The sequence below is a fragment of the Tinamus guttatus genome, unplaced genomic scaffold (genome assembly GCF_059628265.1).
Source record: "Tinamus guttatus ecotype Peru unplaced genomic scaffold, ASM5962826v1 Tinamus_guttatus_pri_ptg000180l, whole genome shotgun sequence".
Classification (NCBI taxonomy): Eukaryota; Metazoa; Chordata; class Aves; order Tinamiformes; family Tinamidae; genus Tinamus; species Tinamus guttatus.
The window spans coordinates 1,203,545-1,215,844 of NW_028288714.1; the positions used below are offsets into that span (position 1 = coordinate 1,203,545).

At 36.4% G+C, this 12,300-nt stretch overlaps 1 protein-coding gene across 2 annotated transcripts in view; it reads left to right on the plus strand.

Annotated features, from left to right (window-relative positions):
* Positions 1-12,300, plus strand: part of GPC6 (glypican 6) — a 686,072-nt gene that overhangs the window by 388,940 nt on the left and 284,832 nt on the right. The window lies entirely within an intron of this gene.

A 12,300-nucleotide genomic window follows, 5' to 3' on the forward strand; every position in this document is an offset into this window, starting at 1 on the left:
ACTCATGGCCATTCAGTAAAGATTAAAACTACTACAGGGAAAAACTGCCTGAACTACATATAATGTGGACATCCCAGGAACTTAAAGAAACTTGCTTCAATTAACAAAACCATTCTTACCAACATTTATCATATTTTCCTTCCTTCTCGTTCAACTGAGGAAAATATATCCATTTATTCTATTTTGAATATATATTTTAAATTAATTTCCATTTAATATATTTAAATTACTTTTAAACTGTTACCATGATTTGCAGGCTGGAAGACTCTGAATAAAATAGAAACAGGAAGTATAGTTTAAGTTAAAAGGGAATAGTAATAAAAATAATAAATAAATTAAAAAGCTAGTCTCAGAAATATGAGGTTTCTCAGTGTTAGTTCTCTCTTTCCTGCATCACAAATTCCTGTCATTGAAGGTACAGTAATGTAAAATTTGCATCAAGGAAGACAAAAATGGTTATGTTTAGAGTGGAACAAAGCCATTTTCAGTGGATATTATTAGAGAAGTCAAGAACAGTGATGATTGATATACTTCTTAAGAGCCCAAAAGGTTACCTTTGGCCTAACCAAATTTACTCTTCATTTATTTGGATTAGTTATTTCTAACTAAAACGTCTGATTAGACTCACAGTTGTAGTTTCTTATTGCATGATCTGTAGTCATCCAGATATACAAATTCTCATTAATCAGACATTAACTTTACAGGTGATGGATAAAGATTAAATTAAGAGAGAATCATCTTTAATTTCCTTGAGATATATGTAGGGTTCATTACTTCATAACTCATTTCTTCTGAAGTCACACTAAAAAAAAGTGGGACTTATGCTGAAATGAAAAATGTCCATTTTAATCTGAAGCGCCATGTTTATGTAGATTATTAGTTACTAGAATATGGAAACCTTATAAATTAAAGAGCAGATGACATGGCAAAAGAGGAAAGAAACTCTCTGCTTTTGTAGAATTCAGTTGCTACGCGTGCATAAAATGTATTACAATTTGATTTTCTTTAGCAATCATTAGAGAAAACTGCCATTGCAACATAACTAAAAATGTTATATCTAAGAAACTTGGAGCTGTTGGTTAGAACCTTCTTAGACAAGCAATGCCTGATGGTAGCAAACTCAGCCTACTTGTTTAAATTTCTGTCAGCGTTAATATTATTGATTTACTGTTTTCTCCAAGATACAAATCTATATCCCAGTGCAACCAATTTTGCTGTGATTGCTGTCAAAAGCATGGTGGCATTTCCTGATTTTTTTGCATGAGGTAAACATGAGGATTTTGAGCAGTTACCTCAGATGAAATGATGGTCAGAGAGCTTTAAGAGGAAAAATTTGAAAAGCTCATCTCTCGCTCTTTCTTGTGAATAGAATGAATCAGAAACAGACATTGGCAGGTATCAACAATAGGGCATCCAAGAACCGCTACTGTCAATATTCCTGTATTACAGTTTACAGCTACTGGATACGAAAACAGGAGTAATTTCAAGAGAGAGTAAAGCTGAGCTATCTATTTCTTTACACATCATCAGATATTTAAAGTAAATATTGCCACTAAAAAAATATTTGCAGAAAAATGTACTGCTTCAGTACCAACACCGCTCTTCTCTAGTATTTTGCAGTGCCTTTGTGTCTAGATTCCATTTAGCCTGGTAGATTTGCCTTTCATCAAATTGGAAGGAGAAATTTTGGATTTTTTTTTTTTTTTTACTTTGGAACCATAATTTTCATAATTTTTTTAATAAGTTCATCGATTACTGTTTTTTTCCCTGTACCTTTTTGATACAGAGCATGAAATGAACCTGGGAAAGGAGTTACTGCCTCAGTAAATACAAATGACTATTTTCCGGATGTGCCTGAGCATTTTAATGGGTCTTAAAACATGTGGTTTAGCTAATGAGAGAATTGGCTTCAGATTATTCCATAAATTATATCTTCTAGTGTAGTCAGAAAGGTATAAACTGATTTACTGTGAGAGAAATCTTTTCTGCCTCAGGAAGCTGTGGAAATGGTAGGCTGCATAGTTTGAGCACACAGTTCACTAAATTCAAAGGAGAATTTTAGTTGAAACTAATAGCCTGTGTTAGCCTGGGCATACTACAAAAGGAGAAAGAACTGTCTGGTCATTCAGTCTGCTCTGCACCACTTATCAGTCACCTTACTTCATGATGTGGGGCTCTTAAGAGTACTTGCTCAAGTGTTTTATCAACCTGATTTTATACATGTCCAGTAATAGTGTTGCAACAACATACTCAAGGAACTGTAACTTTACATTTTAATAGTCTAATTGACTGTAATTTTGTGTTAAGAATTACTTCCTAGAGCTAATTAAGCAAATTCTTAGTTTTTTGTTTCCATATCAGGAAAAAATGCATCCTTGCTTCTCATATGCATGTCACACAAGTTTTAGTGTATATTCTTCATCAGAGAAAAAAATGTTTCAGAAGCCTTACTAACTAAAAAGTTAAGGATGTTAGATGAAAGCTGACCTTTACCGACTTATTTATTTTCACAGAGATTTATTCAGAATTACATTTCTCTGAACATGGAGGCCCCTTGGGTTAGTGCAACTAATCTGGCTCATTAAGCAAGAGTGTTACTTTCTTGAACAGAATTTCAGATGATCCCAACTTTAGGTTTCTATCAAGGTAACTGAGCTTTGAAATGCATTGGCTACAAGCTTCTTCAATAAGCAATGAAACGAGATAAGCATATCCAGAAAGCAATTCCTGTCTTCAGCTACTTGAAGTGACCTCAAGAGGTTGACCTGTTTCTTCACTGACTCTAGTGGAGAGACTAAATTTTAGTAAGAATGTGTTCCTGATTTAGATTCCTTGGTTAAATACATGAAGTAAGGCTAGGGAAAAAATCCAACCTATTGAATTAATATACAGTTCTAGATTTTGTAAAGATTAAGTTAAAGATGGTCAGGATTTTATCATAGATTATTCTAAATGTAGGCTGCTCCTGTTTAATTAACTAACTTAAATACAATTGTTAATGACATTTTATCCAGTATTTGTTAATTAGTCATTGTGGCTATGACTTTTGAAGGACTGCACAAAGACAATGATTTTCTGTAGAAATCATCTACTTTAAAGGCAACAAATGTACAATCTTAATACAGTTCAACACTTGGATGTACTAACAGAGCTGACTGAATAATAAAAATCAGTTCATCAAATATTTTTGAGTAAAAGTTGACCAATCTCAAGGAAGTATTATTTTGAAATCCTCAGAGCTTTGTGAATTGCAAACAAGGTATAGTTAATCTTGGTATTATGAGAAACTTGTTAGTTGGTCAGCTGAAAAATCAGAAGACCCAAACAGATGGCTATCTCATTAGACATAAAATTGTCCAGTTTAAAATATGCAATCTGTGGAAAGCAATAACTCAGTGGTAAACATCGTTCCTTAAATTCTGTTCTAAAATACTTCTGAATAAGTAAGGCATCAGCAAAAATGGAAATTGGTCAGCATTAAAGAAACATTTTAAAAAAATCCTGAATTTCCTAATCTGTACAGTTTACAATATTTCATCAGATAAACTATTTAGAGGCATGACATAGAATGCTTAGATACTTAGATATTATGCTACCATAAATCTCGTAAAGGAACATATTTTCTGTTTTTGTCATGTTCTGCATCTCATATTCTCCAGCATTCCAGTAAAATTAAACCTTAATTAATTGCTGCTTTTTTTTAAGGAAAGTCTTACTGACTTAACCAAATTTAAGTGGCTTATTGACTAGGAGTACAGTCACTGCCAAATGAGTAAAGTGCAAACATATAAATCATGTATTCTAAATTAGAAGTTGGAGCAATGCCTTCAGAAAATTCATGAATTAAGTCTAAGATGGATCAAGTCTAAGACATGGCTGGTCTCAGGATCACTTCTTCATCACTTGTTGCTCTTCGATTTTGTTTATTTTTACCTCTGGATTTTGATGCCTTTGTAGCTAACATTCCACAATTAGTTCAGAGGTTTCTATACCGCTTACTTTAGGAGCATGAGTATGTAGCATTCTTAGAGTACAATTCATATCTGTGCAATTTATGAGTTTAAATTGGTAGAAAAGCTTTTAAAACAGAATTTTAAAGAGTTGTATTAAGAGTTATGTAAGTACATTTAAGGATACATAACTCTGTTTAGCATAAAAAATCATGACCACCAAGAACGAGTGAGATGACTAAGGCATGAATAAAAAACTGGTCTTTGTGAAATGCTACCTGACATTGCATAAAGGCCACAGTATGTCCTTTTGACTAGCTCAGCTTTCTCAAGGTAAAAATGAGAGAGGAATCTTGGGCTCCATTATTTTAACTTGCCTGTACTTAAGATAGTTTTCTCCCCTCCATCTATGTTGTATGAGTACTTTCCACTTTGGTGCACATGCAGAACACCTGTGCTCATAAAGGGTAGCTCTGTGTTACCTACAGCAATTTAGTATTTCTCTGGCAGAGTCAAGTGTCTGAAACCACAATGTCATCTGTTCCTTCTATTGTTCGCATCTCTGATTTTGGCTTGGGCATTTGGCACTTATGTGACACTCTCTTAAAAACAATGCCCTTCATGCAGATGAGATGGCCTTGGCAGAATAATATCATCTATCTACCTAAGCCCAGTCTTGACTGGCAGCTGTGTCCTGGAAAATTGGCATATTACTTTGCAAGGGGCACGTTGCCATCCATAGACAATCAGGAGCTTCGGCAGCAAAACGGTCACAAATGAATATCAGCTGCTAGTGCTCAAGAACTGATTCCAAGTTGTTGGGGTTGGCTAAAAGCATGAGGTCTTTATTCTCTTTACTGCTAAATACAGAAGTCTCTACTGTGCACAGCCTACTCTCTTGTTTCACGTAAGTAAAAATCTAAATTGCAGAGTAATCTTCCATTCAATATTTACAGATGTCTGTGCTGCCTGGTGAAAGATGATGGTATGCACATTTCAGGTCTATATATTGAAAAATCAGAAAATGTGTTAAACAGGTCAGCTTTAATGTCTCATCTTACCCAAGCTGCTGAGAAGCAGTTTGTGATCATAGTGAAATAAAACATTACAGGGGTTAATAAATGTTTCAGACCTGTGCATTTTCAGAATAAAAGATGGTAAATAAATAGGTGATCTGCATCTTTACCTGTAGTAACAGGTACAGACAATACCTTCTTAATCAAGAAATCAGATAATGTATAATATTATTATTATATTGTGTAAAATAACACAATAAAAAGCATATATTAAGCAAACAACTAACATTTTAAAATATGGCTTTGATGAAAATAATATCCCTGAAGCCACTCTGAATTATTAAAAAAAAAAAACTTTAAATTAGTAAACTTGAATATTAAAATAGCTTGAATTTCGTTCCTATGAAGTTGATGTTGTCTACCTTGACTTCAGCAAGGCTTTCAACACCATCTCCCATAACATCCTCGTGGGGAAGCTGAGGAAGTATGAATTAGATGAGTGGACAGTGAGGTGCATTGAGAACTGGCTGGATGGCAGAGCTCAGAGAGTGATGATAAATGAGGACGAGTCTAGTTGGAGGCCTATGGCCAGTGGTGTCCCTCAGGGGTCAATACTGGGCCCAGTGCTGTTCAATTTGTTCATCAATGACTTGGATGAGGGGACAGAGAGGACCCTGAGCAAGTTTGCGGATGATACCAAACTGGGAGGAGTAGCTGCCACTCCAGAGAGCTGTGCTGCCATTCAGAGGGACCTAGACAGGATGGAGAGTTGGGCAGAGCGGAAACTCATGAGGTTCAACAATGACAAGTCCTGCACCTGGAGAGGAATAACCCCAGGCACTAGTACACATGACAGGTTGACCTGCTGGAAAGCAGCTCTGTAGAAAGAGATTTGGGAGCCAGCAATGTGCCCTTGTGGCCTAGGTGGCCAGTAGGATCCTGGCCTGCATTAGGAGGAGTGTTGCCAGCAAGTCGAGGGAGGGGATCCTGCCCTTCTACTCAGTTCTGGTGAGGCTGCACCTGGAGTATTGGGCGCAGTTCTGGGCTCCCCAGTACAAGAGAGGTGTGAAGCTTCTTGAGAGAGTCCAGCACAGAGCGGTTTAAGCGACTAGAGCATCTGTCCTATAAGGAAAGACTAAGCAAGCTGGGCCTGTTTATCCTGGAGAAGAGAAGATTGAGAGGGGATCTGATCAATACATTCAAATACCCGAGGGGAGAATGTAAGGAGGATGGAGCCAAATGCTTCTTGGTGGTGTCCTGCTGGACAAGGGGAAATGGGTCTAACTTAAAACGCAGGCAGCTCCCTCTCCATATGAGGGAGCTCTCCTGTGAGAGTGACAGAGCTCTGGAACAGGCTGCCCAGAGAGGTTGTGGACTCTCCTTATCTGGAGATCTTCCAAACCCACCTGGATGCCACCCTATGCCAGGTGCTTTAGGTGTCCCTGCTTGATAGGGGGATTGGACTAGATGATCTCTAGAGGACCCTTCCAACCTCAAACATTCTATTATTCTGTGATTCTGTAACAATTCAGTGGACCAAGGACCAAACCATATAGTTCTAGATTGTGTCCACCACTTCATTTGTAGTGAAGAGAGGGATGTTGCACTCAACAGCTCTGGAGACAGAGAAGCAGGAATTAGTTGTCCCATAATTCTGTGAAGTTTGCAGTGCTGAGAGTGAAAAATACTGATCTTGAATTTTTATTACCAGACAAATATGACTCTGAATGCGTATAGCTAGCTAGAATGTTAATAACATGAGGACATTTCCGTATATTTCATTTTCAGATTAGAAGTGAAATTTGATTTATCTCACAGTTTTTAGGACAATTTTATTTGACCTTTTCTAAACATTACCACCATTAAGCAGTGGATTTATCCCAGGGCAGCTGACAAAGGCTCTTTTCCCTGTAATATTGTATTTGCTAGAAACCATGAAAAACAAAATTGTTATTAAATTATTGGCGTCATACATTTAGTTATATTACGAAATTTGAGGCTACGGGAATTCAGGCTTCAGCAATTTAAGATGAGTGTTTTCAAAAATAGCTTCATCAGTAGATGGAGGTGTCTGAGTTTATGCTCCTTTGTTTTAGAGATTTGGCCCATATTACTAATCCTACAAGGTGAAGTCAGCATCAGCAGTGACATTCCCTATTTGCCAAGGTTTTGGAGGGAGCAAATATACTGTGAATGGCAGGGAGGGGAGTGGGCAGAGGGGACGACGTGGGCATGAGATAGTGAGGGGTTACTTATTCCACAGGCTAATGAGAGGAACGGGGAGGTTAAGCTTTCTATTCTCCAAGCATAATAAATCCAACTCTGCCTGAGCCACGGAGCTGCTTCTTGAAGAGAGATGTCAGGTCTATAAGCAGTCCAGGAAATGTTTAAACCGGGTTAAAGTTTGGACTGATTGTGTTTTCCAAACTGTCTTGGCACAGAAAGGATTACAGATGACATTTATTTTACCTTTTGAAGGGAAAGTTGAAATTCTTCACATATTTCTTGACTGCTGTGTGGATGGCCTTTTTGCTACCATGAATTTTCAATCTCTCTAAGACTGACTAACTGTACATAAAATAATAATATGGGAGAACATCCCGTTCAGAACAAAGAAACTATAAAATGATCCAGATGCAGCTGCATCTCAGAATTACTTCATACACTTACTGCTAAATGTGTTGCAAATACTGTTGACTCCTCCTGAAAGCAATTCTTGTTTGCCGTGCACTAATCCTATTTGTATGCAGTGGTTATGTAATTTCTTTTTTATAAGACTTTTTTTTCCCCTGGCAAATTGGGCTTTTATACAGAAGATCTTGATGATATTATGATTCATAGGAGGTACTAATATATTACACACAAAGGCATGACAATTATGCAAAATAGCATTACAAATCTCAGGTGGGTATCTGAGATTTTCAAATAGCTTAAAAGAAACAGAAAAATCTTTTAATAAACTTTTAAACTGAATATAAAACTAGAAAGCATATTTTACTGGTCTATCTGATGAGGGCTCTCTGTGTTTGGTATTTGTTGGTCTGCTATTGTTACCTGTCTAAGCTTTGTACATTAATTCTGACTCCCTCAAAATACCTAAGAGCTTTAAATGTGTGTCACTAAATGCAAACTTAGAACACCCTTGCTCAATCAGGGTCATGAGCTCCACAGATAAAATGTGGCACGTATATTGAATTTACACAAGTTTTGTTAATACTTTTGCAAAGTGAATTGGGAGTGCTCTAGCAGAGAACATCAGTGACTAACCACAGACTTTTTCCTGCTATGTTTATGTATTATTTCTCCAGTGACATACAGCTTTCAGCACAAGAATACAGGCCAACATACTTATCAGAATTAATATTAAAGTAATTATTGCCCAGAGAATACCTTCATGTTCATTCTCATAGCAGCATTAGTCAGGATTAAATGTAAAATGAAGTATTATCTAGGTTATTTTAAAAGAAAAAGAGGATTGCTAAGGCTATTTTTTTCCTGTTTTATATACAAGCAACGGTCCTTTTTTGAGACTAATAGATTCTACAATTGGGAGTAATGTGTTATTTTCACTAAACTGTTTAAAAAAAAAAAGATGTTTGAGTTATATAGAGATGTTTTGGTAAAATTAAATTATTTTAATTTTTGAAAAACTGGAATATCTCTAATGCAAGCTGTTATTCTTTCATTGCAATCACTAAATTAAGATTCACTTTTGCATATTACAGAGATGTCATTAAGGCTAAGAGTTTTAAAAGCAGCTAGAGATTTGGGGAGTTCAGTTTGAGACACACTAGAGAACTGGGAATTTCTACATTCTGCAACTATTGAGTGGTTTCTAAAAAAAATCAGCTCTGAAATGCTGGTCTCTGAAAAGTCATTTGGGCACCTGGATACACTAATTACTTTTCAAAATCTTGGCTAATTAGAAAGAGGACACCTCAGATATTGCCCTAAATTACTTGCTTGATGGAGGTAATTTTTCCAGAATGGATAAATCTTACTCCAGGAAACTCAGGGCCTTTACATTGAGACTGATGATCTATATTTATTTTAATAGCCTTTGGGAGCTGACCTGCCTCATGGTTTGGGGAACCATCATCTCTTCGTCCTTATTTTGAAAACATTTGTCTGTTTATAGTCTCACAGCTTGTTTGCTTTTTTTTTTTCCCTAGAGCTGCTTGGCAGGAGTGGAGAATATGGTGCTTTGGCTACCAGCAGCTTGGTGATTAGACAGGGAAGATCTGAGGGGAAAAAAAAGTTTTTACAAATTTTCCTTTATGGCTTGTTCTTCTTTTTTAGCAAATAAAAAAACAGTGTAATCGTGGCTTTTGCATGCATATATGGGGAATAATACCCGCAGTAAGCTGATAGGAGAAGCTTGCTTTACGTTGACAAAGATACATGATATTTCCCTGGCTGGAAGCTGAAACTGGGCAAATTCAGGGTGCACTCAGTACACATATTTTTAATTGTGAAGGTAATAATCTGTAGAAACAGCTGAAAAATGTTTGGATGGTCTCCCTAACACTAGAAATTTTAACAGTTAAATTGGATATTTTTCATAAACTTCTGCGCTATTTTTAACCTAGCTATCTGACTTGGAGAAGGAGTTAGTTCCAAGAAGACTTATTAACTGTGCTTTGCTAGCCTTTAGACTAGCTGATTTTAACGCCTCCCTCTGGATTTAATGTCCCTCTCCCAATGTAAAAAGGGTGAGAAATGAAAAAAAAAAAAAACCTGCTCTAATAAGGTTAAGTGAAAACTTAGCTTCATCTTGAGCACCCAAATAAGACAGCATAGAACAGATTAATCAAGGGAGACTGTTCTTGGAGTTTATTGTCTTTTGTCTTGTGCTCAGGGGAACTGAAGGAACCTACAAAGTAATTTAGCAGTGTGAATTAGTAGAGGCTGTGTGCCCTACTTGAGCTACTTGATGTTATTATTAATGATAATAATATAATAATCATATTAATCTGTAAGACTGTAATATGCCCTCTGTCCTAGTGTTCAGATGCCATTATTGGATGTTTTCAAACACTGATATCCCCTACCCTGACTGTATGTGTTAAGGGACAAACCTCCCTCCGCTGTATCTGTATCACTCGACCCACTAATTACAGTAGGAGACACCAAGGCCCGGCAAAGCCAAGCCTATCCCTTATGTTATTTCTTGTTCAGGGAAATTGTTTCCCAACCAGGTTAAATGGATGTTCTCAGCTGTGTACAGGTCCCATTAAAGAGAGAATCTCTTCCCAGTGTTTTCCAGAAGGCAAAACAAGCAAAGTATGCCTCTTTAATTGCAAAGAATGCATTATAAAAATATAGACTTTTTGAGTTTGATGTGACTATCGCTTGATTTATAAATTAGAAAAACTTCTCAACCTCTTTCAATTCATTCAGTTTAGCTCAGCCTTTTTCCTCTTTTAACAGTTTTATTTCTAATCTGGGATGTCTTTATTCAAATCCCTCTCCCCTTTAGTGGGACTAGTTCATAACCTCTCCTTAGAAAAATATGGCCTCAGTACTTAAAAGAAACTGTGTTTTTAACACAGTTAAAATTGTTTGACTTAAAAAGACAATTTAATGAGATACAACTATTTCCTTATTCTCACAATGTTGGGTAGACAAACTGCATGTTGAACTTGTGAAGATAAAAGTGGTTAGGGGACGAACAAGGCTAGAAAAATGTCACCATGTTGTGCAGGTTAGTTTAGAAGATATCTTGAATATGTATGTACCATTGCTGATAATGCAAAGCATGGGTTTTTGAATCAGGGGAACAATTTGTTATTTATGAATGTCAGCATATCCAAATAATTTGAATATCATTAATGACACTAAGATTTAAACAAGCAGCAACATAGATCTATGTCCCAACACCCTTATGAGCATTTAAATAGCTGACGTCATCCTCAGTACTTCAGAAAATCAGCTCGCTTTTTTCAGCACCAATAATAATACAGGAGATTTGAACAAGGCATTCGTTATTAAAAATCTTGGCTAGGATATTAAAATTACTTATGTAGATGGCATTTTCAAACACATCTGAATATTTATGCAGTGTAATCTGTACAGTATAGAATGATCTTGTATCATGTTGAACATCTTGTATTTGCTTCTGAGTAGGAAGAATTTAAAATTTTTGATGTTCATATCCTTATTACTCCAAAAAGTATATCATAATAAATGATGAACATATTTGGGTTGTTCGCTGAGAAGCAGAGAGGCTTTCTCCTGTTGAAAGCAAGAGCAAGGCAGAGATAAGAATCTGTGGAAACTGTAGACACTGAATTATCTTATATTTGAAAATACTCAATAATCACTTGTGTGCAGGTTTCGAATGCCTTTGTGAATGCTCTACACACAATGCAAAACAGTATCTTCAGCTCTCAGCTCTTTATAGGAGAGAATAAAGGGATCAAAATTGTTGAAAAATGTGCAGTTGGCTTTGAAACAATTACTTCTCTACCCTTTTAAAAGCTAATATGTTTGAAAAGTCGTTAAATATTAGCCAAAGAAGAATTCAGATGTTTCTCATTGGCTGTTTCTTCTGTTAATCCAAAGAGAAACAAGATAAGAAAATGTTAAATAGGTAACTATGTTTAAGTAACCAGCTACTGTAATTTCAGAAATATATATATATATATACATTTATATATATATATATAAAAGAAATATATATATCAGGGTACATTGTTAAGTAAGAGAAGGGGCACTTGTTGATTTGAGGGAAATCCCTAGCTCCATCCATCATTTTGTGATAAAATTTACGCATTTCTGGTCTGCGCAATTCATGAGGCTTCAGGTTTTCTTGGACTGGCTGCAAACTATCGAGGCTCATGATTGTGAAGAATGTCTCTGAAAAGTATCAGAATGTGCTGTTATCGTGTCCTCTGCAGGAAAAAAAGCATATCAGATAGCTCTCAGAGCTGCAAAATTCAACTGTATTGTTTCTTACTGAGATGCAGCAAAACTCCTTATTTATCCTTGGGTTCTTTCACTCCCAAGCTTTCTATGGACAGGAGATTTAGTCCAGAAGCATATTTTTTCGTGTCTCTACATACATCCTCATATTTGAAGGAAGGTTCAGCTTTGGGTTGTGTTCTTATCAAGTAGCAATGCATCCCAAGTAGGCTGGGAGGCAGAAAGCAGCAGATCCACCATGTTGTAGCTACCATTAGTAACCGTGACTTTTCAGATCAGATCCAAAAGGTTTTGTGGCTCCAGATGGCTTATTTGTAACTGTTTGGGTTTGGGAACTGTTCTTGATCAGTAGGTTGCTGGTTAGCTCACATGAGGATGTGGGAACTGCACCTCTGCACAGGGGCTCTGGT